Below are 25,926 nucleotides of genomic sequence, written 5' to 3' on the forward strand. Positions count from 1 at the left end.
TTCCGCAAGAGAAGAGGGTAAATCACGTTCAAATTAAGCTTCGTTATCAGAGTTTCGGTTTTGATTCTCAAAGTTGAGCCTCAGCTCCTCCTATAACATTTTAAGAACACCAAACAAATAACTATTTTTTTTATTTTCACAATATACATCCTTAATTCTTAAAATACTTTTTAATGAAACTGATGAGGACCTAAAGTTGAGATTTACAATCGGTGAACGCGGTACATGCCGCGCGCCCGCAGTCACCATTAACGGACCGCGAATAGACCGGCTGCTAAGCGCGATAGGCCCCGGGCACTCCGCGAATATCGGTAGGCCCTACAGCTGTGCTAATGTGTTTCCAACCCAAATTCTTCATAAAAGATCAACAGTTTCTTGCATTTGTACCGGAAATCCTTCAAAAGTGGCGTTTGAATAATTTGGCTCCATTGGGTTTCATGCTACGATCGGGCAATGTGTTCCCGCACTGTCATTATTGTGATGAGATTATGCATGCAGTATATTCTACCAGATACAGAACCAGAATAAAATGGCCGGTTTCGAAGAGCGCTCCAATGTGTGTAAAATTGGTACCCCCCCCCCCCCCCCATTTGCTTTTACGGAGGCCAAGTGTCCGGTGAAAAAAAACATGTTGACATCAAGTTCAGCACGGATGTGCCCCTCCCCCCGAAAAAAAGCTGGATACGCTGCTACACAGTGGCGTAGCCAGGAATTTTTCAGTGGGGGGGGGGGGGGGGGGGGGGGGGGGGGGGGCGCTGGGGGGCTGAAACATTTCATGTGGGGGCGTCAAGCAGGGGTGTCAATCGCTTCTCAAAAGTGGGGGGGGGGGACATATACCTTGATCATAACTGATGCAAGCACGAAGCGCGAAGCCCTTACGGCGTGGGGTTCGGGGCCCGCTTAAGGGCCCGGGAAAAAAATTGGATTCTAGATGTTCTGTGGTGTGATTTGAAGCAATTTCTTACGACTTTCCTACATGCTTTAACTAATATTTTCTTGGCAAAAGATAACTATTTGAACATCGTTTTAGAGGTTGGAGACATTGAATCAGCTATCGGTATTCTGAGCTATTGGCGTGGGGTTCGGGGCCCGCTTAAGGGCCCCGAAAAAAAATAGGATTTTCGATGCTCTGTGGTGTGATCTGAGGCAATTTCTTACCACTTTAACCAATGATTATCTTAGCACAAAAGATAATAATTTAAACATAATTTTCGAGGTTTTCTCAGTTAAAGGCATAAGAAAATTTTGTGAACATTGTTTTCGAGGTTGGAGTCATTGAATCAGCTACCAGAATTCTGAGCTATAGGCGTGGGGTTCGGGGCCCGCTAAAGGGCCCCGAAAATGTTGGATTCTAAATGCTCTGTGGTGCTATCTGAGGCAATTTCTGACCACTTTAACCAATATTTTCTAAGCAAAAGATACATTGTAGTACATTATAGGGCCCTGTAAATGAGACGCGAGTTCAAAAATGGGGGGGGGGGAGACATTTGATATGGTGTCCCTCACCCTTCAAAGGGGGGGGGGGGGACATGTCCCCCTGTTCCCCCCCCCCCCCCCCCAGGATTGACGCCCATGGCGTCATGTAGATCAATGATACTTTTTTTAGAAACTCAAAATCCCAGTGGGGGAGGGGGGCGACTGGGGGGGGGGCGACAATGTTTCATGGGGGGAGGGGGCGGTCGCCCCCCCCCACGCCCCCCCCCCACGTCCCCCCCACGCCCCCCCCCCCCCCCCCCCCCCCCCCCCCCCCCCCCCCCCCCCCCGGTGGCTACGCCACTGCTGCTACACCAACGGAAGATGCCTTTTATTGAGCAAGTGCCCCGTTGATTCGACTGTAACCGGTCAGTCCAAAAATTCAACCCCCCAAAGTGGGTGCAGTACCTTTTGTTTTCGTCCTTCACAAATGTATTTAAACAGGCAATTGTTTTCAACTGAAGTTGATCAGTATGAAACTGTGCCACCCCTCTAAGTAAGTCTCGTGACCAAAATGTAATCGCCCATCGGGATTACGTCATTAGCATTCTATCCGATTCTCATTTCTAACCCAGGCTTGTGCTGAATGCACATTATGCAAATAACGTGTTTAGAAGATTTCCACTCAGACTCCAACCCTATTGTTACATTCATGCCTCGCTGATCACCATGGTACAGCGACCTAGCTGTTGTTTCGGTGCTGGGCTAGGCCTTCATTACTGTCGTTGTGCTCCTCACGCTCACTGCATGCAACTCATTATACTGTTCAAAATTATCATATTGGCTCTACATAAAATTGTTTATCCTAATTGAACGTGCACATTGTGTCCAATTTATATTGTATTAACAAAGACAACGTTAACATTTACTGCAAGATCAACACCAAGAGGGGCAATGTCTTCAAGAGTAGAAAGAGGTACGTTACATGTCTCTGATTAATGTCCATGTGTATAAGGTTCTCCTACAAAATCTAGGGCCACTTTAAAGCTATAGTCCATCATTTGCAGCCATCCGAAGAGTAACTGGCGTATTATTGATGAAAAACATACTTGGTTGAAAGATAGTAAGTGGACTAAACTCCCTGTGAAATTAATCCTTCTGGCAAGCTATCATTTTGAAGTAATCAACGAAAGAAGGCCTTTCGTAGGAAAATTTAAATTAGTTGTCCGTTTTCTTATTCGGCGCAGCGCGCGCAAGCATTGGCACGACGCACAGGCGCGCGCGGTTGCTATAATTCGTCGGATCAGTGCGCAACATCGCGTATAGCTGCAATTCAAAACAACTCAAAACATGATTCAGCAACTTTTGATTTGAAATTGAGATCCTAGAATGCTGTTTTTCTCAGAATATACAGCTGAAGCTGAGCTGAAACTTCATCAGGTTAGTTGTTCAGTATCCTTCATTAGATTTTGAACACTTTTGTTGCTTCAAACGAACAAAATGCACAAATTACAAATGATGGACTATATCTTTAATAGTCCAGCGGATATGTGAAAAAATTGTGCACTTTTGCATAAAAGCGTGAAACTTGGCACTGATGTTTAAATTCATGAGAGAAAATGTTTTAGATGTGGAGCCATCGCTAATTTACCCTTTTAGGGGCGTGGCATCCATTTCAAAAATGGGGGGCGGGACTTGTCGTGCCCGCAGTGAAAATGGTTTTTCCCACTTGTTACAAAAGCAGGAAACTTCCCAAAGACATAATTTTATAGATTATTAGTGTTTTCCAGATTCGGCGCCACCACAATAGTACCTTTTTGGGGGCGTGGCAGCCATTAAAAGAAAAGGGGGGGGGTAATTATTATATGCCCACTTTGGAAAACATTGTGCCCATATTTCATGAACGAATAAAACGTCCCACAGACGTTTATATTCATGAGAAAAAAAAATTCCAGATGTGGAGCCATCTCGAACACACCCTTTTACGGGCGTGGCAACCATATAAGAAAAAAAGGGGGCGGGGTTTTCCTTATGCCCACCCTGGAAATATTGTTCCCACACTCTCAGAGAAATGGAACATTCCACAAACATTGACATTCATGAGAAAAAAAAATCCAGATGTGGAGCCATCTCGAACACACCCTTTTACGGGCGTGGCAACCATAAAAGGAAAAAAGGGGGGCGGGGTTTTCATTATGTCCACCCTGGAAATATTGTTCCCACATTCATAGAGAAATGGAACTTTCCACAGACATTGATATTCATGAGAAAAACAATTCCAGATGTGGAGCCATCGCGAACACACCCTTTTAGGGGCGTGGCAGCTATATTGAAAAAAAGGGGGGTTCTCATTATGCCCAACATGGGAAAAATGTGCCCACATATCATTAACGAATGAAGCTGTTCCCACAGACATTAATACTCACGAGAAAAAAATCACACGTGGAGCCATCGTAAACACACCCTTTTAGAGCGGTGGCAGCCATAATAAAATGGGGGGGGGTAGTCATGATGCCCCTATAAAAGAAAGTTGTGATACCTTTCATAAATGGATTAATATCCACTCGGACAATATATTCATAAAAATCTTCTTTTTAGCTGTTTCGGTGTACACACCGAAACAGCTCTTGTTTTCGTTAAGATTTTTTTTAGCTGTTTCGGTGTACACACCGAAACAGCTCTTGTTTTCGTTAAGATTTTTTTTTTCTTTTTTTTCTTTTTTTTTTTCAGACTTTTTCTCCATAGGTTTAACACACATTTCTTCCACCAGTCCACTTTGCCACTTTTTTAAATCGGATTGATTTCAGACTTGGTACATACTTAGACCACCACCCACAGATGATCCTAGAAGAAATTTGTGATCGTGACGTCATCAGGTGTCGGGTTACGTCACCTTTAAGATGTATTTTTCCCCATATGTTTTGTACACGTTTTAAAACACTCCAGTTTGGCATCTTCGTAAATCCGATCGACTTTAAACCTAATTCATACTTAGACCACCACCCACAGATGGTCCTAGACGAAATTTGTGACCGTGACGTCATCAAGTGTCAGGTTACGTCACATTAAAGATGCATTTTTCCCCATAGGGTTTGTACACGTTTTAAAACGCTCCATTTCGGCACTTTCGTAAATCCGAACGACGTTACACTTGGTACACCCTTAGACCATCACCCACAGCTGGTCCTTGAAGAAATTCGTGATCGTGACGTCATCAGGTGTCACGTTACTTCACATTAAAGATGCACATTTTCCCCATAGGTTTTGTACACGTTTTAAAACGCTCCAGTTTGGCATCTTCGTAAATCCGATGATGGTCCTAGAAGAAATTCGTCATTGTGGCGTCATGAGGTGTCAGGTTACATCACATTAAAGATGCAATGTTTCCCTATTGGTTTTGTACACGTTTTTCTTCAAACTGAACTTCGGAAGTACTATAGTCTGATTGGGTTAAAAATTGGTACATGTATGCATATTCACATGGATTTGTTATAGATGGAAATTGCAGTGACATCATCATCAAATGTCATGTGAAGTCCCTAAAAGGGGCATTCTATTCTTTTATAGGTCTATATCTACAGAACTAAAATGTTCGATTTGGTTGTAACTTGACATGTACATATTATAATGTGCTGTTATAGATGACATTTACGTACAGTGACGTCACTGATTGTACATCCCGTGCTTAGAGTATTTCAAATATTCGAAACAGCTTGTGTTTGTCCACAAACACATTTCTAGTTTTTCTTTTTTTTTCTTTTTTTTTTTCAGACTTTTTCTCCATAGGTTTAACACACGTTTCTTCAGCCAGTCCACTTTGGCACTTTTTAAAATCCGATCGATTTCAGACTTGGTACATACTTAGACCACCACCCACAGATGGTCCTAGAAGAAATTTGTGATCGTGACGTCATCAGGTGTCAGGTTACGTCACATTAAAGATGCATTTTTCCCCATATGTTTTGTACACGTTTTAAAACACTCCAGTTTGGCATCTTTGTAAATCCGATCGACTTTAAACTTAATTCATACTTAGACCACCACCCACAGATGGTCCTAGACAAAATTCGTGATCGTGACGTCATCAAGTGTCAGGTTACGTCACATTAAAGGTGCATTTTTCCCCATAGGGTTTGTACATGTTTTAAAACGCTCCATTTCGGCACTTTTGCAAATCCGATCGACGTTAGACTTGGTACACACTTAGACCACCACCCACAGATGGTCCTAGAAGAAATTTGTGATCGTGACGTCATCAGGTGTTGGGTTACGTCACATTAAAGATGCATTTTTACCCATAGGGTTTGTACACGTTTTAAAACATTCTACTTTGGCACTTTTGCAAATCCGATCGACGTTAGACTTGAAACACACTTAGACCATCACCCACCGATGGTACTAGAAGAAATTCGTGATCGTGACATCATAAGGTTTCAGGTTACGTTACATTAAAGATGTATTTTCCCCATAGGGTTTGTACACGTTTTAAAACACTCTACTTTGGCACTTTCGTAAATGCGATTCATGTTAGACTTGGAACACTTCTATACATGTATGTCTGATTGACTTTACACTTGTCAGAAACTAGTAAGACCAGCAGCATAAGGTGGTCCCCAGTGAGTTCATAACGATGACGTCATCATGTGTCACGTGACGTGACATTAAATGAGCATTTCTTCGAATCACTATAACTTCGAAAGTACAAGTCCGATTTGATTAAAACTTGGTATGCACATTCACAGGGATGGTTTATAGATGAAAATTGAATTGACGTCATCATCAAATGTCATGTGACGTCCATTAAAGGGGCATTTTATTCTTTTATAGGCCTATATCTACAGAACTATAATGTTCGATTTGGTTTTACTTGGCATATACGTATTATAATGTGCTTTTATAGATGACATACATGTAAACAGTGACGTCACTGATTGTTCGTCACGTGCACAGAGTATTTCAAATATCCGAAACAGCTTGTGTTTGTTCACAAACACATTTCTAGTTTTTCTTTTTTTTTCTTTTTTTTTTTCAGACTTTTTCTCCATAGGTTTAACACACGTTTCTTCAGCCAGTCCACTTTGCCACTTTTTTAAATCCGATCGATTTCAGACTTGGTACATACTTAGACCACCACCCACAGATGGTCCTAGAAGAAATTTGTGATCGTGACGTCATCAGGTGTCAGGTTACGTCACATTAAAGATGCATTTGTCCCCATATGTTTTGTACACGTTTTAAAACACTCCAGTTTGGCATCTTCGTAAATCCGATCGACTTTAAACTTAATTCATACTTAGAACACCACCCACAGATGGTTCTAGACGAAATTCGTGATCGTGACGTCATCAAGAGTCAGGTTACGTCACATTAAAGATGCATTTTTCCCCATAGGGTTTGTACATGTTTTAAAACGCTCCATTCCGGCACTTTCGTAAATCCGATCGACGTTACACTTGGTACACACTTAGACCATCACCCACAGATGGTCCTAGAAGAAATTCGTGATCTGGACATCATAAGGTTTCAGGTTACGTTACATTAAAGATGCATTTCCCCCATAGGGTTTGTACACATTTTAAAACACTCTACTTTGGCACTTTCGTAAATGCAATTCATGTTAGACTTCGAACACTTCTATACATGTATGTCTGATTGACTTTACACTTGTCAGACACTAGTAAGACCAGCAGCATAAGGTGGTCCCCAATGAGTTCATAACGATGACGTCATCATGTGTCACGCGACGTGACATTAAATGAGCATTTCTTCGAATCGCTATAACTTCGAAAGTACAAGTCCGATTGGATTAAAACTTGGTATGCACATTCACAGGGATGGTTTATAGATGAAAATTGAAGTGACGTCATCATCAAATGTCATGTGACGTCCCTTAAAGGGGCATTTTATTCTTTTATAGGCCTATATCTACAGAACTATTATGTTCGATTTGGTTTTACTTGACATAATGTGCTTTTATAGATGACATATACAGTGACGTCACTGATTGTTTATCCCGTGCTCAGAGTATTTCAAATATCCGAAACAGCTTGTGTTTGTCCACAAACACATTTCTAGTTTTTATGTGAAGCCATCACAAACCTACCCTTTTAGAGGCGCGGCATCCATTTTCAAAATGGGGGGGGTACTGAATATGCACAACGTGGACAATTTTTACCGCGTTTCATATAATAAAATCCACCTCAGATAGCTGTTTAATGTGTTGGAGTAGGGCCGCCTTTATAGTTGGAAGTTACTGTCGGCAAACCCTTTGTTTTCTTAGGGCATCTAGGGCATTGTTTTCTCCAAATACATTGTTTCCCCTGCCTTTTTTTTTCTGACAGACCAAAAGGGGTTGTGTGGTGGGGGTACACAAATTCATTGAATGTGAAGTCATTGTGGACGTGTCCACCACTGTTGTTACCCAATCTGCTGTCAATGCGGCGCAACGGGTAGGGGGTAGGGGGATTTTACACTCCCCCTCCCCCCGTAAAAAAAGGATTTCCATGGCCCTTAAATGTTAAATGTTAGAGTTTAGGGCTGCCATTGTGTGCTGTGTATTTGTAATTATGAAATCACTCTGGAATTTAGATGTGCATGATAATATAGGTGCAAGTACACACATTGAACCCTATAACACGGGTTAGCATACCGGTACATACCCATGCTCTTTGGTGTAAGTCATTGTATTTCCAAATAATATAGGTTAAGGGCCAATCAAGATTATAAGAAATCAACAACAAAATATAAAAATTGCAATTGTGGGCACAGTGAGTAGGCCCCTCACACCTCTAAAAGGATGAGTTTGCTGTGGCTCTACATATGAATTTATTATCTTGCACCAAGTTTGTGTGAAGTTTAGTCATTGATGAAAGTTCGATGGTGGGCAAATGATTAGTAGCACCCCCCCCCCATTTTTTTTTAAAATAGATGCCATGCATCTAAAAAAGGATAAGTTTGTGATGGCTTCGAATTTAAAAAAAAAAAGAATATTTTCATGAATATATTGTCCGTGTGGAGTTTAATCCATTAATGAAAGGTAGGCATGACTTTCTTTTATAGGGGCATCATGACTAGCCCCCTCCCCCCAATTTTACTATGGCTGCCACGCCCCTAAAAGGGTGTGTTTACCATGGCTTCACGTGCGACTTTTTTTTTCTCGTGAATATTAATGTCTGTGGGAATTAGCTTCATTCGTTTATGAGATGTGGGCACATTTTTCCCATGTTGGGCATAATGAGAACCCCCCTTTTTTTCAATATAGCTGCCACGCCCCTAAAAGGGTGTGTTCGCGATGGCTCCACATCTGGAATTGTTTTTCTCATGAATATCAATGTCTGTGGAAAGTTCCATTTCTCCATGAATGTGGGAACAATATTTCCAGGGTGGGCATAATGAAAACCCCGCCCCCCTTTTTTCCTTTTATGGTTGCCACGCCCGTAAAAGGGTGTGTTCGAGATGGCTCCACATCTGGATTTTTTTTTCTCATGAATGTCAATGTTTGTGGAATGTTCCATTTCTCTGAGAGTGTGGGAACAATATTTCCAGGGTGGGCATAAGGAAAACCCCGCCCCCTTTTTTTCTTATATGGTTGCCACGCCCCTAAAAGAGTGTGTTCGAGATGGCTCCACATCTGGAATTTTTTCTCTCATGAATATAAACGTCTGTGGGACGTTTTATTCGTTCATGAAATATGGGCACAATGTTTTCCAAAGTGGGCATAATAATTAAATCCCCCTTTTCTTTTAATGGCTGCCACGCCCCCAAAAAGGTACTATTGTGGTGGCTCCGAATCTGGAAAATACTAATAATCTATATAATTATGTCTTTGTGAAGTTTCCTGCTTTTGTAACAAGTGGGAAAAACCATTTTCACTGCGGGCACGACACGTCCCGCCCCCCTTTTTTTAAATGGATGCCACGCCCCTAAAAGGGTAAATTTGCGATGGCTCCACATCTAAAACATTTTCTCGCATGAATATAAACATCTGTGCCAAGTTTCACGCTTTTATGCAAAAGTGCACAATTCATCGATATTTTGTCACATATCCGCTGGACTATAAGTAAGTGTAAGGCCTTTATTTGTGCATTAAGTATAACTTTGGGATAAGCAATTATAAGTGATAGGTATTTGTCTCACGCGTGCAGTGACATTGCGTTCGCACGTAGAATAAAAAATGCATAAGAATCCATCTCACACGTGCAGTGACATTGCGTTCGCACGTTTAATTTGCATAGAAACATAGATATAGAATAAAAAGACTAGATCGGCAGCGCGTCCACACGCGCGGACTTGCATGGAGGGTCACGTGCTGGAGGAAAGATACAAATGATGCGCGAAAACGTGACGAACGCAACGCCGTTTACGCGCACAGTGCACCATTATCACTAACGCGTGGGCGAATCGCGTAAATACTCGGTGCGTATTTCTTGCTTCGCTTGCGTTGAGCTTGGTCGCGGTGCTAGAGGAAAGATACATTTAGCTTCATTACTTTACGTTAATTTGTTGCGCGTCCACGAAACACAATAAAAAAAAAGCGGAGATTTATCGCACAATGAATGGGCGCGTGTGGACGCGCTGCCGATGTAGTCTTTTTTTTTCTATATCTATGCATAGAAATTCGAAAGACGCGTGCAGTGACATTGCGTTCGCACGTTTGTAAATAAAATGGGGCGTGGCTATAGGCTCCGTTAATCCGAAGCAGTTTAGATATAAAGTTTGAGACTGCAAGAAGCCACTGGCCGGCCAGGAATTATTTTCTGGCTGAGCGGATAATTTACTCCATTTCAACTTCATTTCAAGGCAGTAAAATGCTTTAATTTTTTGGGGAAGCTCTGGTAAAAGAAGAGAGTTTTGTCACCTGAAACAGAGAACTCCTTAAATTTCATTGGATGTTAAAAAAAATTTACATGGAAGATAAATTACAGCAGAATTAAGGTTGAACGAAAATGATTATTTTATTCAATAATAATGCAATGCCAATAGGAATTTGTCACGTGCATTGACATTGTGTTCCCACGTGTGTTAATTTGCATAGGAATTTGATACGTGCAGTGACATTGCGTTCGCACGTGGAACAGTTGAAGGGTAGCACTCCAGTGGAAGTTTTTTTTCAAATTGTTGTCCCTGAATAATTCAACTCGCTAATTTACACCAGTACTTTCAATGATAAACCTGTGACAGTGTCTCCTTCATTGTCACATTGACTTGCAGGTCTTGTGTAACTCCCTTTCTGGAGAAGGTTAAAAGACGTTCTCCACCTCAGTCTCAGAAACTAAAAAATAAATTGAAACAATATAAAACCTAATCAACATTCTGGGCAAAACGTTGGTGCAAGTTGTGCAAACAATTAATTAGGTTTTTTTTGTAGGTCAAGTTGGGAGGAGTGCAAACGCTGCAGGCGTGCATTATGCAGCATCCGCAAAGCAAAGCAGCTGCTGGATCTGTAGGAGTGTTAGGATAATGTTATAGGCATTTAGATTCGGCGAAATATTCTCATACGCGTTTAGAAACCTCCGCACCGCGTTCTATCGCTTTTCCGTTCGACAACAAGGCATATTAATACGTAATGTTCGGCAAACTCGTGTTTTTTTGTGTTTTTTTTTTGGTTTTTTTTGGCTAGACCGGAGACGGTTTGGTACGAAGACCGAGAAGGGACATGGGAGTTATTTTTTTTTTTAAATTTTCATAATATTACGTATGTGTTATTGTCACGTACGTACGTAACTCACGCACGTACTTGAATATTATCACGTACGTAGGTAATATTATCACGTAGGGCCCACGTGATAATTATTACGTACGTAGGGCCCACGTGATAATTATTAAGTACGTATACACAACGTATACTCGTTTAAGGATACACGTATTATCACTTACATATGCAATACATGTACGTACGTAATATGTACTTATTTATCAGGTATGTACGCAATAATAATACTAATATTACGTAAGTACGTAATATTATATTATCACACGTACGTATGTGATAATTTAAATGCATCACGTACGTACGTTGTGATTGTCATATGTATAGTAGTAGGCCCTAAATAAGAACAATATGTTCATCTCCTCTTGGTCTTCGTACCCACGTACCCGCGTATCCGCATATCCGCATATCCGCGTACCTGCGTAATCGCGCGATTTCGTGTACCATACTTCGAAGTGATAAAATCTAGGGAACTGTTTAGCAAAGTGTAATGAACAGTGTTAGGGAAAATGAAGCAAACGAAAATTAGGGAGCAAGCATAGCCCGCTGCGAGCATGCGCACATTGAGCCTGCAGGCAGTGCGATGGGGAGTTTTAGAAGTTTTCTATAAAAAAAAAAAAAAAATGAAAATAACACCGTTACTTAATGCAAACGAAAATCAGTCTAATGAATAACACTGTCCCCTAAACTTGAAAGTACTGGTGTATTTTATTTTATTTTCGCTATTTAAGAAACTTCCAAAATTAAAGTCGATTTTGTAATTGATTGAGAGTCATTTTGTGATGTTTTATGGCTGGTACTTTGCCAAACTCAAAACAATAATTAAACAAACTTAGTAAAACAACTACAGAAAGTGGCAATGCCTGGTGCGTTGTCCACCAACGACGATATAATTTCTTTATGATTGTATAAAATGTTTAAGAGCAAACAAGATTCATAAAATCTACGCCATCGGCAATTGACAGTGACCATGCCAGGTGCAGTGTCACTTGTAAGGGATACCCTCTTCGGTGCATATTAGTATAGCGCCGATTTCCAAGAGGCCCCTTCCTTCAGAAGAACTTGAACATTAAAACTTAGAACAAAAACACGGAAGGACGTCACTACTTAAATAGCCATACAGAGAAACTGTTGGTTAATAATTAACGCTAATTCCTAAATGAGCTCTCTGTTAAGGTGACATATACGCTCTTATAGTAACACTAAAAGGTAAAAAAAATCTGGGATTAACAGCGTCTGTAAAAGCACCGCATTGTCTATACTTCGCTAGTCTGTGAGCAGTGAGGGCACAGTTGACATATGACCATATTTTAATGATCGTAGTAAAATCAAAAGTCATAACTTTGGTTAATTATACTTTGCATAAATTTATATAAAAGACATTTTTATTCTGTGAAGATCTTTTAAGCTCGGTTCATTATTAAGTAACTATTTAAAGATAAACTTATCTGTGAGTAAAAAAATGCTTACAGAGAGAATGACTTTTGGGGGAAAAAACTCAAAAGTAGATGGTATTTTGTTTCATTGTAAATGTTGCATGTTTGATTTTTTGCCTTAGTGTGCATTGCTCTCTGTGTGGTGTGATTTTTATTAATGGTATCCGTCTGTTGTCTCTGACAATAGACAAAATTAGGCCTAAATGTTTTTAAATCAAATTAACCGTTGCGGCTACGAAAATGTCAAATCGTTAAGCAAAATCGAAGCAGATGTCGAAAGAAATAATACTTGAAATCAGTGTTATGTTTTTCTCAACTGCAATACGTCGGGCAAAAAAATGTTACGGTTTTGAAGCGGCAAGCCTCAAATTGACGAAAATACGAAATCAACTTTAAAAATCAACTTAAAAAATACCTACCCGGATATTTACTTGACTACGCGTATGACGAAAACTGAAAACAAAATTCAAATCGGTCCAAAATAAATTGTAGTGAAAATCACATCGTAAGCGAATTTTTTTCCGAAAAAAAATCACTCCGCTTTCTACGTGTAGGCCTACACGCTAGGAAAATGATGAAAATAACGCGAGGAAAACATCGCAGCGTTAGTGAGAGTAAAAATACCCGAAATCAGTATTATTTTTCTTGCCACAAAGTAAACAAAATGGGTTATGTAAATAACAAATCAAAATGACGAAAATAACGGCATAGAAATTAATCATCTGCAACGAGAGAAGTAAATACATGTACATGTACTTGCAAATTTTGGCAAACGGTGGGAAAATGACGGCAGCAAAAGAAAATGAAATTGACGAAATTACGAGAAAAAAAATCACACCATAATGAACAAAATATCTGTTTAGAAAATGACGGCATTTCAAAAACATCAAAATTGTTGGCATTGTCGAGAAGTGCCTTCAAAAAGACCTAATTGCCCCCCCCCCCCCCCCCCCCCCCCCCCCCCCACACACACACACACACCAAAAAAGTACAATGTGAAAGGTTACAACTTATTGGCAACCTGCCATTATCGGCGTCGGCACATGTTCGTGTGCATTATGACAAAAAAGATCCTGTCTGTTTTTAAAAGTAAATAGTGGAAACATGGGTAGAATCGTTTAGTTTTTATTTGGTAACAAGTGGCCTTATTACAGGTAGGCTTATAGACATAATGCTTTGGAATGTTTCACTTCAGTAACAAATGGGCTAGGCCCAGTGTTTTCGTAACCCTGTTCACTTAGGAAAGAGTTGCAGCTTTCATCAAAGAAACTAATGATCTAAAAGTTGAGACTGCATGGATGAGCTAGGCTGCTTTGTCTGGACGAAAATGAACCCTCCAAGGCTCCAACAGCCTCATCACACAGAAACTCGAGGAACCGGAAGCAGGGAGGAGGACCGACAGATGAACGGATGACCTGCTTGCTGGGCTACCCATTACTGATTCTTGAGGTTAGTTTACATGTTGGCATCCTCTTTGCAGGATCAATCAAGTCACAGAACTCATCAAAATGGGCGATCTGACTCTGTTATAATCTTCTTCCACAAAGAATGAGTTCTTGGTAGCGGGTTTTGCTTTGTGGGGTTAATTCAATGTTTTCTTTCCCCTTCCTAGCCCCGGCACGAATACAGCTCAATAATTCAAATGTTTTCTTTCGTATCCTTTCAGAAAAATGAGGACCACTGACTGATGAGGGAATTGCTTTACTGAGATTGATGAGCCTGCCTCAAGACATCGTCAAGGCTCCATCAGCCTTATCACACAGAAACTCGAGGAACCGGAAGCAGAGAGGAGGACCGACAGATGAACGGATGACCTGCTTGCTGGGCTTCCCATTACTGACTATCAGGTTTGTGTACATGTAGCCTACTTAAACAGAAACAATTAAGAACTAATCAAAATGGGCGATCTGGCGCTCTTCCATGTTCGTCCACAAACAACGAATTCTGTTAGCGGGCCTTTGCTTTGTGGGGTTATTCAATGTTGATTTTCCCCTTTCTAGCCCTGGCACGATTACAGCTCAATAAATCAAATGTTTTCTTTCCTATCCTTTCAGAAAAATGAGGACCACTGACTTATGAGGGAGTTGCTCTACTGAGGCTCCAACAGCCTCATCAAACAGAAACTCGAGGAACCGGAAGCAGGGAGGAGGACCGACAGATGAACGGATGACCTGCTTGTTGGGCTTCCCATTCCTGATTATTAGGTTAGTTTACATGTAGGCCTCCTCTTAACAGGAACAATCAAGTCACAGAACTAATTTAAATGGGCGATCTGACTCTGTTATTATGTTCGTCCACAAACGAGTTCTGGTAGCAGGGCTTTGCTTTGTGGGGTTAATTCAATGTTTTCTTTCCCCTTTCGAGCCATGGCACGAATACAGCTAAATAATTCAAATGTTTCCTTTCGTTATTTGAATCCTTTCAGCAAAGTGAGGACCACTGACTGATGAGGGAATTACTCTGCTGAGATGAGGATGAGCCTGCCTCAAGACATCGTCAGGGCTCCAACAGCCTCATCAAACAGAAACCCGAGGAACCGGAAGCAGGGAGGAGGACCGTCGGATGAACTGATGACCTGCTTGCTGGGCTTCCCATTACTGATTCTTGAGGTAAGTTTACATGTTGGCATCCTCCTCTTCGCAGGATCAATCAAGTCACAGAACTCATCAAAATGGGCGATCTGACTCTGTTATAATCTTCTTCCACAAAGAACGAGTTCTTGGAAGCGGGCTTTGCTTTGTGGGGTTAATTCAATGTTTTCTTTCCCCTTCCTAGCCCTGGCACGAATACAGCTCAATAATTCAAATGTTTTCTTTCGTATCCTTTCAGAAAAATGAGGACCACTAACTGATGAGGGAATTGCTTTACTGAGATTGATGAGCCTGCCTCAAGACATCGTCAGGGCTCCAACAGCCTCATCAAACAGAAACTCGAGGAACCGGAAGCAGGGAGGAGGACCGACAGATGAACGGATGACCTGCTTGTTGGGCTTCCCATTCCTGATTATTAGGTTAGTGTACATGTAGGCCTCCTCTTAACAGGAACAATCAAGTCACAGAACTAATTTAAATGGGCGATCTGACTCTGTTATTATGTTCGTCCACAAACGAGTTCTGGTAGCAGGGCTTTGCTTTGTGGGGTTAATTCAATGTTTTCTTTCCCCTTTCGAGCCATGGCACGAATACAGCTAAATAATTTAAATGTTTCCTTTCGTTACTTGAATCCTTTCAGCAAAGTGAGGACCACTGACTGATGAGGGAATTACCCTACTGAGATGAGGATGAGCCTGCCTCAAGACATCGTCAGGGCTCCGACAGCCTCACCAAACAGAAACCCGAGGAACCGGAAGCAGGGAGGAGGACCGTCGGATGAACTGATGACCTGCTTGCTGGGCTTCCCATTACTGATTCGTGAGGTTAGTTTTCAGTTACATATACCTAAAGAATAAGCAGAAACAAGTAATCAAAATGGGTGATTTGGCGCTCTTCTATGTTCTCCCACAAATAAAGAGTGCTGGTAGTGGGGCACTGCTTTGTGGGGTTAATTCGAACATTTCTTCCCCTCCCCCCCCCCCCCTCTTGCTCTACCTTTCAGATATTTCTTAATAATAATTCGGATATTTTCCTTTGTCATTTTAATCTTTTTACAGACATGAGGACCACTGACTGGTGAGAGAATTGCCCTATGATGGATGAGCCTGCCTCAAGCTACCATAAGCTGGGAGGACCGACGGTTGACTGACACTGCGTGCTTGGTTGGCCATTACCGATTCTTGAGGTATGTTTACTTGAAAAGAGACCAGGGATATGTAGGCCTACTCTTAAATTTGTTATTCCTTTAATACTGTGTCACCTCTTACGATGCTTGATTTCCACTTTAAATATTAATTCTAAATTTTGCTAGTTTACTCTTTTTGTCATGTTTTAGAAGATGAGGACCGCCAAGCTTGGATGAGACTGGAAAATTACGAAGCTGCTCTATCTGGACAAGGATGCCCTCATCAGACACTTTCCAATTTGCGGAATATTGGATCAAACAGCAGACTGCATATTATTTTGCAATATTATTAAACATAAAAACGACGAAAATACGAATTCTTACGCCAAAGTTACCGCTGCAATTGGAAGAATTAATAGCTTAAATCACTGTTACTTGTTAACTTTACTGAGATACCTTTACCTGAAATATTTGACAACGAATATGACGAAAATTGAAGGAAAAAAGTCAAATGTGTGTAAAATACATTGCAGTGAAAATCAAATCATGAGCGGATTTTCTTCTCACAGAAATGCTTCTCCGCTTCCAACAAGTGGCTGAGAAATTATGAAATTTACGCCGAAAATAACTGAAATCAGTGTTGTTTTTACCTTTACTGCGATACCTACTTGATATATTTGACTAAACGCGTGTGACGAAACGTGGAAACAAAAATCAAATCGGTCAAATTAAATTACAACGAAAATCACATAGTACGTGGAGTTTCTTCTCGAAGCACGGCACTCTGTTTCCACAGGTAGCTACGGGAAAATTACGAAAATTACACCGAAAATCAACGCGGCATATAAGTGAAGTGACGAAACATAGTTTACACGGCTAAAAAATCACAGCGTTAGTGAGAGAAATAATACTTGATATCAGTGTTATTTTTCTTACCTACAAAGTAAAAACAATTCGATTGCGGAAGAACCAAATTAAAGAGACGAAAATTACGGTAAAAAGATTAAACTTGTAGGCCCTAAGCCCGAAATGAAAATGACCGAAATAATGTTAACAAAACAATTTCAAATTATAATCGGCAGCCACTTCCGGTACGGTACTACACTGCTTAAAAAAGTCGGAAAGCGAATTTTGGTAAACGGTGGGGAAAATGACGGCAGAAAAAAAGTTTTAAAAATGACGGAAATTAAGGAAAAGTCCCATTATATCGATGTAAAGAAAATGACTGAATTTAAATTAAAGCAGCATGTTAAAGGCATTCCCCAAGTTCTAGGCCTACACCACATCTTTTAAGTATTATTTGTCAGCGAAAAAAACTGCAATTTGTGACATTGTCAAGAAGTTTGCCTTCAAAAAGGCCAGAAATAGCCAGGTTATGCATGTGAAAGGGTACAACTTAAGTGTAATCAACAAAGCGATAGGGAAAATGGCTGTGTAAGACATGCGACATATTTACTATCGCATGCGACATTTCTTCGTGTTTTTGTAAAGGTTTAAACTTAATCTACATCATTTATGTGAGTCCGATTTGGAAAGATCGGCAGGGATACATGTTTTCATCAAGGATATATTTCTCCATTGAGTTACTCATTTGGTTGTCTTACTTTGACCTTTGATAACGTATAAGGTCGACAGTGCTGTTTTATTGAAGGGGAGAACACGAAAACCATAACGGAAAAAAGCGTTGCAGTAGTTAAAGAGATCGGTCTAATATAGACTTTCACGATCAAATCTTTGTGGGCTACGAGTATACCGTATACTTGACGTAAATTTCAAAAGAAAGCATTTCAAGATATGCGACAGGTTTAGAGTAACATAGAAAACTACTATTTCCTTGTTGATTTTAGCCTACGTGTAACCCTCCCTCCGTATAGTACTATGTTCAATGTAAGTCCGATTTGGAAGGGATCGGCAAGGATTAAGATGGCATTTGTCATTTTAATGTCACGTGAATTTCTTTTAATGGTTGTTTATAGTGTGCGAGTTTATATGCAGTTTCCAAAGCAACCTGCCATTATCAGCGTCGGCACTTATGAATAAAGTAATCGTGTCTGCTTTTAAAAGGAAATAATGGAAACATGGGTAGAATCGTTTGGTTTCCATTGGGTCCTACCCATGACCTGGTTATAGGTAGGCTTAGACATAATTATTGGCTACATTTGCAATGTTTCACTTCGGTAACAAATGGGCTAGGCCCAGTGTTTTCGTACCCCTGTCCACTTCGGAAAGAGTTGCAGCTTTCATCAAAGAAACTGATGATCTAAAAGTTGAGACTGCATGGATGAGCTAGGCTGCTTTGTCTGGACGAAAATGAACCCTCCAAGGCTCCAACAGCCTCATCACACAGAAACTCAAGGAACCGGAAGCAGGAAGGAGGACCGACAGATCAACGGATGATCTACTTGCTGGGCTCCCAATTACTGATTCTTGAAGTTAGTTTACATGTAGGCTTCCTCTTAGTCACATAACTCAAAATTGGTGATTGGCACTTTTCTGTGTTCTTCCACAACGAGTGCTGGTATAGCGTTGTGTTGCTTTGTGGGGTAAAAATCGAAGTTTTCTTTCTCCTTGCACATATTTGTTAATAATATTTCAGATATTTTTTTCGTCATTTGAATCCTTGTAGAGAAATGAGGACCACTGACTGATGAGGGCATTGTCTTACTGAGATGAGGATGAGCCTGCCTCAAGCCATCGTAAGCTAGGAGGACCGACGATGGACTGGCCATTTCTGATTCTTGAGGTGAGTTTACTTTGAAAACGAAAAAAGACCAGGGTATGAGGATTTTAATTTGTTATTCCTCTGATTGTAGTTTGTCCCTCCTACAAAATCCACAGTGCTTGATTTCCTAATATATGTATATTTTTAATTTGCTTGCTTATTTTGTCATTGTTTAGGACATGAGGACCACCAAGCTTGGACGAGACTGGACAATGACAAAGCTGCTGGACAAGGATGCCCTCATCGGAAACTTGAGTTTAAAAAACTAGCTTGCACAATATGAAATGATAAATCGACTGCATAATGCAACGTCATTAATGTTATACACTAAGGCAACAACACTAAAATGAAATGAAAAGTAATTTTGATTTCATTGAATTATTTATGCCTCTAAAATAATCTTAAACCGGATACTGCAACAGACAGTTAACAATGGACAATAATGGAAACTTGCTGAAAAATTATTGTAAGGGTAATGATTTGTCACTGGCTTTTTAGCAGTGACACGTCTGGGAGAAGGTACGTTCCTTTGATCTGTCCTGGGTCATCCAAAATTATTGCATCAATAAGTTAACAATTTCATACTCCTTACCTTTAATGCATTCAATTGGATCTTCTCGGTAAATTATAAACGAGGTCTCGCCTAAGGCTTTCTATCTGCTTTTTGGCGAGCTGCGAAGCAGATGCGAGCCTATGTAATACCAATTTCCGTCCGTCTGTCCGGGCGCCCGTCCGTCCGTCCGTCCGTCCGTCCGTCCGTCCGGCCGTCCGCGTTCAGATAAAAATGTTGAAGTTTTTGGTTCTAGTTAACTTGGGGAAAAAATTAAATGCAGTTGTCAGGTATCATCTCTAGGCCTATAACTTCAGTTAGGTTCATATCATTGCAGTAAATTTTATGATTTTATTGAGGAACTTTAATTCAAGGAAATGTTAAAGTTTTTAATTGTTACATGTACACGTATACTGGTATAACATGTACATGTGTGTATACCGGTATAACATGTACATGTACACTATGCATTTTGGGGATGTGCATGAGCTTCTGGTTTGATCTTTTAGTTTATGGGGTTGGAGTAGGGATGGGGTAGGGGAGGGTGGGGTGGGGTGGGGTGGGGGATAGGGTTGGAGTTAGGGTTTGAGTGAGTAGGATGAGTAGGGGAGCTAGGATGGGCGGGGCGGGTTGGGGTGGGGAGAGGAGAGGAGAGGGTTGGAATACTGGGTTTGGGTGGGGTGGGGATTTGTAGGGGTGGGGTGGGAACAGGTAGGGAGAGGATGGGCATGGATGTAGGGGTTGGGTTAGGAGGGGGTTGGGCAGGGGGCGGGATATAGGATCGGAGTAGGGGTTGGATTGGGGATGTGTAGGGATGGGTTGTAGGGGTTGGATAAAGGGAGGGGGCAGTATATAGGGATCAGAGTAGGGGTTGCATGGGGTCAGGTGGGGATGTATGGGTGGGGGAATGGGGTGGGCGGGATATTGGAATCGAGTAAGGGTTAGGGTGGGGATGTGTAGAAGTGGGTAAGGACAGATAGGGGAAGATAGGGTAGGTGGGTGTAGGGGGTTGGGGAGGGTACGGGTCAGGGGAGGGGGAAGGAGATAGGGATTGGAGTTTGGGTGGGGTTTGGATGTGTAGGTGATAGGGTGGGGATGATTAGGGGAGGATGGAATGGGTGTGGGTAGGGGGTTGGGTGGGGGAGGGGGGGGTGGGGATGGGGTAAGGTTTTGGGATGGGGTAAGGTTTGGGGGAGGTGGTGATGGTGCTGTGTCTACATGTACATGTATACCCATTCTTGTTCTGCATTTGTGGCGACTACACAAGAGTTTTCCCATGGTAATACAAGTATGGGGAGCAGAAGACACTGTTGGGGATGCAAAAATCCACAACTGGGTCCTAATTACTCTAACAATGGAAAACTCCCCCATAATACAGTGACGGCTAACCTATATTCACATGTATTTATTAGGTAATCTGTTGACTTTTTATGTTGACATTTAAAAACTGACCCCTACACCTTGGCACATCAACAAGAATCCTGATCCCCTTCCATCATGCCCATCCTCAACCCTACCCTTCAGCCTCCCTTCCTGCCTTGGACAGCGAGCCATGGCGGCTTCGCCGTTCTAGTTGTTCAGTTGACAACGGAGAATTTTGCTCTATAAATTTAATTTGATATTGAAAGTGCATTTTTAAGAAAACCAATTTAAGTCATAAGAGTTTTGAAAGATTTCAAAACGGATTAATTTATTGTTTAAAAACTGAAGAAATGTAACAAACTTTATTTAAATTTAACGTCTTTAACAAGACGTCGGTTTAGCTAAAACGTGACTTTCTTTCCATTGTATATTTATTAGAAAACACAAGAACGTTTAATTTTTAGGAAAATTTAAAGAAACTGTTCAGGAACTTCTATCAAAATGCATTGCAACAGGTATGAGTGACACTCGAATTACATTTGTGTTTGTCCTTTTGTGATTCATTTCATTGCACTTTTTTTTACTTGTTATATTTTTTACTTCGTATGCACAATTGTTTTTCTTTGTGGTTTTGCATGTCTTCATTTTCTTTATAATAATTAACTAACCTCACAAAAGGATAAACGCAATATATATCGACTGTTGAACTTGCCTCGCATTAAATATTTTTTTTCACATAATAGCTTAATTAGACAAAATATAGTCCTGAAATGTTTCAAAATAATATAGGAATTTTTTTTGAAGGGGGGGCATTCCCAAGTTTTATCTTCCCTTTTTAAAATCTTATTCACAAAATGGCGAAATACAAAAACCTGGCTTTACCGTGTACAGTCATGTAGTCGTTGCTTATGTAATGATCATCTATGATATTACAAAGTGATTATTAATTCCTCAAATTATTGGCCTTCTGCCCAACTTTTTCCCTCATTTGCAATCTTTTGTATTTGTTTGTATGAATTGGTTTAAATATTTGTATGTCAATAAGACTAAGGAATGAAACAAAATAAATAAATCTTGAAAGATGTGAGACACTTGATATCCTTGGAAGGTTGTCAGTATTTTACCTATTTTTGTTTTAGTTGTTGGCGGGGGAGGTCAAGCTACTACAAAAGTAACACAACCCAGCTGAAATGACGTTTTATTATTTATGGGTGATGGGGGCGGGGTGCGCACATAAAGGCACGTCAGGGAATATAAAATAATTAGGTGTTTTTGTAAGGGAAATCTTTACTCTTAAACGGAAATAAAAAAAATCTCCTAGGCTCCTAGGTTCTACCTTTTAGAATTGTCCAATAAAAAGACCCGAATTTGCATACGCCGGCCAAATCACAATTTGCATGCCCCCATGGGCTTTTAAAAAGATCTTTTGCAAATGGGAAAGACACTTTGGAAACATCCAATCAGTTTGAATATGCTTCATGAATTTCTGAATAAACGAGCACATTTTTAAACAGTATTTAATTACTATTATTTTTCGATGTGGTGGTGGTGGGGGGGGGGGGCTAAACAGAAGATATATCAGAAGTGGCGCAATAAAACCGACAGCGGGCGCAATAAGTTTGATTACTTTTTCAAAAATTTCTACGCGAGTCATGGGCGTCGCCAGGATTTTTTCTAGAGAGGGCAAAATTTTTTTTGCCAAAAAATGCTTGTATTTCTAAACACATTCTCGATTTATCAGTTTCAAAGGGGGGCAGGGACATTTTGCCCCCCCCCCCCCCCCCAACTCATTAAATTTACACCACTTTGTCTTCGCGCCTCTTTTTCTTTTCTTTTTTTTCTTTTTTTTTCCTTCCTTTTTTTTTTTTTTTTGGTGCTTTTCCGGGGGGGGGGCAAGTGCCCCCCCCCTTGCCCCCCCCCTCGCGACGCCCATGACGCGAGTCGTTAATTTGCATAACCAGTGCCCCCCCCCCCCCCCACACACACATTTTTTTTGTAAAAAACGAGACCGTCTAGTTTAAAAACCGGTGGAATCGTGCGAATTTAGCCGAGGATCATCTCCCTAGCTTTTGAGCTATTATCTAAGAGCAGATTTGATAAAATTAGGGTCCAAAAATGGGTCCTATTTTCACGAGAAAATGTAGGGATGCCCTTGGTAACTTTGGCAGTAGGGCTCAGCATTACCGGCAGGCTTCAACCCCATTACGGACACACTCTCGCAAAATGTGGTTCGGCAGCTTTCGATACAAAAAACTCGTTGGCTCGGGGTTTTGTGCGTAAACCTTATCAGTCAGCCGATCACGCTATATATTGACTTCGGTCAACTATAGTTGGGACCGATGCGATAGTTGGGGCGTAACATTTTCCTAAGTTCACAAAATGATATTTATTCATAATTTAAAGGGAATGTACATCATTGGCTTTTGCTGTAATTTTAAATTATGACTATTTGAGGGGTTAGTATAATAGATTAAATATTGTTACACTGACATGTTTGAAGTTTTGTGTTCGAAAATGCTGGAAAAACCAAGAAAAACAAAAATGTTCAAGTAGTCTGGTTCCCTGACTCCGCTAAAGATGAAATGGATCAATATATGGATGCCGGAATATTGTAAGGTAAGGGAACCAGTCTAGCTGGCTTGCACCCGTTCATGAATTATATGTAACCAATAGCAAACAAATTTGGACTGAAATAAGTGGTACATTTGGAGCAATAGTTAAAAAAAGAGTTAGGTTTTTCCAACGGTGGTCGGCCGACCACTGTTGGAAATGTATACAAAAAATATAATTTTCTTGAAAATGACTTTACACCAGGTGCCATAATTTTACAGGCTACTTTAGACTGTCATTTACCACCATCCTAGTTATAGTTTTATTTTTTGATGTTTGCAAATGTTGCATATTCCCTTTAAAGGGAAAATACAACATTTGCAAACATCAAAAAATAAAACTACCAAATCATTTTGAAATACCTTGCTGGACTGTTAGTGAATGACAGTGTAAAGCATCCTGTAAAATCATGGCACCTGGTATACTGTCATTTTCAAGAAAAGTGGTATTTTTGTATCAATTTCCAACGCTGATCTGCCGACCAGCGTTGGAAAAAACTGGCTTTTTTTCAAATACTGGCCCCAGTTGACCATCGCACTTGTTTGCAATAGATTACCACCTATGAACGGGTACAAGCCAGCTAGACTGGTTCCCTGACCTTACAATTCCCCAATGTATGTAAACTGCTTTGTTTCTTCTTAAATGGAGTCAGGGAACCAGACTACAGGAAAAGGATTGTTTTTCTTGGTTTTTATAGCATTTTCGAACCCAAAACCTCAAAAAAGTCAGTGTAACTATATTTGCTATATATTTCCAACCCCCAATTCCATCCATTTCTGAAAATTACAGCAAAAGCAAATGATGTATATTCCCTTTAAAAAGATTGAATACAGCACACACTTAATCTGAATTTCTTACTCTTTTATAAACCAACGGCCAACTTTAATATATAAGAAGACATTTTTAGCACTTAATTTTTTTTTAAATTATGTACATGTTGAAATCTTGTATTTTGAGTGCAAATTTTAGACTTATTAACGGATTTGAAGCCAACATGCGCACTTTTCATTTACTTTATTCGTATAGGCGCTCTAGTTAGACTTTCTTCTAGTCGTACTGATCATAATATCCACAGACCCATAAAGACCCTGATACTCTCTCCCTATAAAGATGATTTTTATAGTAAATTAAACAACAAAGTAGAATATTTCTGAACAAAATTAATAAAAACAATTTTTTTTCAAACCGACTTTGTACTTTTATGTGGAAAATAAAGTGAAGTGAAGTGAAGTGAAGCGAAGTTAAGTGATAACGACTGGACAAGTTATTTCAATAGAGTGATAGTCTCATTCAGGTCGTGTGTATGTCGTGCATGTTTTGGGAGCTTAGTCACGCGCACACGCACAAGCGCACACACAGGTGATACGACTGTAGTGGAGACTAGTCGGGTAACGGCAGCACTGCGAGTCAACAGAGTCATAAACGACTGCCGATCGGATCAGTGTCTGGTAAATATTAATTTGTTTGTCGAAATAAAAAGAACCTGATGGTTATCGATACCCTTTTGTTGTTCATTGTTCTATCACAAGTACTATCTAATTATCCAATGTAAAGGACTATTCCAATGCTTTTATTTTGCCGGGTAGTGAGGTGGCGAAATTAGAGACCGTTGTAAAGGCAGTAGTCCAGACTATTTGCGTCCACTCTTGTATAAACAGTCTGGCTTCCGTCTTCGTGCTACCATGGAGGTACCCTGGTGGTTATGAACACAGTTCAAAAGTCGTGTGTATAATGCAGGGGAGGGGGATTGGAGGGGGCAAGGGCGGATCACGGGGGGGGGGGGGGGACCATGGTCCCCTCCCCCTAACGAACCCAATTGTTTTTTTGGTTTTTTTAAGTGACCTCACAATAAAGGCAGGCACTGCGCACACCACCATCTTTGCCTCCAAAAAATTGGTTGAATTTAAAAGTTAAAACTTAAGCCTTATGCATGGTCAGAAAATTGCCTCAGATCGCACCACAGACTGACAGAGCGAGCATCTTGAATCCAAACATTTTTCGGGGACCCTAAGCGGGCCACGAACCCCACGCCGTAATTTTTGTGACCCACTTTTTCGGGAACACATTTTTTTGGGCCCCCCCCCCCAAAAAAATGTGTTCTGGATCCGCCCTTGGGAGGGGGCTGTCTTAAATATTAGGGCTATGTAATCATGCATGTCATGCATGTGTATTGAGTCACCTTTTCTTTGATCACAGCTTTCAACGTTTGGATGTCATTTTGAGATCTAGTTAAAACTTTAGCCTAGGCGGCGGGCCGCTAAGCTTAAACAAACGAAAATTCCAATAATTCTATCTCCATGATCACTGATCATGATTGGACTTTCCCAAGTAGGGTTTTTTTGCCGATGTTTGAAACCATGGAGGAAGGAAAACCAACAGGAATGTTATGGATAGTTTAGTAGGCAGG

The 25,926-nt window shown here is 40.7% G+C and overlaps 1 protein-coding gene and 4 long non-coding RNA genes across 6 annotated transcripts in view; all 5 read left to right on the top strand.

The window, feature by feature from the left end:
• Window positions 1–1,925: 1,925 nt before the first annotated feature.
• On the top strand, window positions 1,926–13,928 carry LOC119745842. Its single transcript, XR_005273668.1, has 2 exons — window positions 1,926–2,389; window positions 13,769–13,928. It is a non-coding gene; the product is annotated as an uncharacterized LOC119745842 (long non-coding RNA).
• Window positions 13,929–14,344: 416 nt separating this feature from the next.
• Window positions 14,345–14,686, top strand: LOC119745840. The gene is made up of 2 exons (XR_005273665.1): window positions 14,345–14,405; window positions 14,613–14,686. It is a non-coding gene; the product is annotated as an uncharacterized LOC119745840 (long non-coding RNA).
• Window positions 14,687–15,913: 1,227 nt separating this feature from the next.
• Window positions 15,914–17,225, top strand: LOC119745839. The gene is made up of 3 exons (XR_005273664.1): window positions 15,914–15,973; window positions 16,208–16,335; window positions 16,486–17,225. It is a non-coding gene; the product is annotated as an uncharacterized LOC119745839 (long non-coding RNA).
• Window positions 17,226–18,035: 810 nt separating this feature from the next.
• LOC119745841 lies at window positions 18,036–19,515 on the top strand. Of its 2 annotated transcripts, none has more exons than XR_005273667.1 (3): window positions 18,036–18,707; window positions 18,872–19,018; window positions 19,174–19,515. It is a non-coding gene; the product is annotated as an uncharacterized LOC119745841 (long non-coding RNA). The 2 variants fall into 2 exon arrangements; XR_005273666.1 differs by having other exon boundaries at window positions 18,902–19,018.
• A 5,375-nt stretch (window positions 19,516–24,890) lies between these two features.
• Window positions 24,891–25,926, top strand: part of LOC119745443 (cytosolic carboxypeptidase 1-like) — a 41,462-nt gene continuing 40,426 nt past the window's right edge. Inside the window, exon 1 of the mRNA XM_038221792.1 lies at window positions 24,891–24,967. The gene's annotated coding sequence lies outside the window, so the exon portion shown is untranslated. The remainder of the gene's footprint in view (window positions 24,968–25,926) is intronic.

This window comes from Patiria miniata, unplaced genomic scaffold, assembly GCF_015706575.1.
Source record: "Patiria miniata isolate m_02_andy unplaced genomic scaffold, ASM1570657v1 HiC_scaffold_7, whole genome shotgun sequence".
NCBI lineage: Eukaryota > Metazoa > Echinodermata > Asteroidea > Valvatida > Asterinidae > Patiria > Patiria miniata.